General features: G+C 28.1%; 1 protein-coding gene across 1 annotated transcript in view; it reads left to right on the top strand.

The window, feature by feature from the left end:
* The window catches only part of LOC119588969 (serine/threonine-protein phosphatase 6 regulatory ankyrin repeat subunit B-like), a gene marked incomplete in the record, with an annotated part of 103883 nt that overhangs the window by 79434 nt on the left and 24107 nt on the right, over window positions 1–342 (top strand).

Genomic DNA, 342 nt, shown 5'->3' with positions numbered 1-342 from the left:
AAACCAGAAAATATAACTCAAAGATTTTTATCCGATTCGTATGCCTTCCTGACTTTAATTTCCTTCTTAATTAATAGTCTTAATAAAAAGTCACACAATCATTCCGTCACTCTGCATTAATTTTCTCATTTTCCCTTTTGTTAATTAGGCTAATTTATCTAATAATTAGTATCGCACTTCATTAATTTTTTTGTTTCCTTTCTTTATCGATACAATCATCAGTGTTTCCTATTTTTTTAAAATATATTCCTTAATTCGTCAATTACCACCACGTCCATTTTCATTTTTTAAAATCAATGTATTCCCCAATTAATCCTTTCTGTATACACTCCATCACATCAA

This window comes from Penaeus monodon, chromosome 24, assembly GCF_015228065.2.
Source record: "Penaeus monodon isolate SGIC_2016 chromosome 24, NSTDA_Pmon_1, whole genome shotgun sequence".
Taxonomy (NCBI): Eukaryota; Metazoa; Arthropoda; class Malacostraca; order Decapoda; family Penaeidae; genus Penaeus; species Penaeus monodon.
The sequence above is the reverse complement of the archived record's forward strand: the minus strand, read 5'-3'. Positions and strand labels throughout refer to the sequence as shown.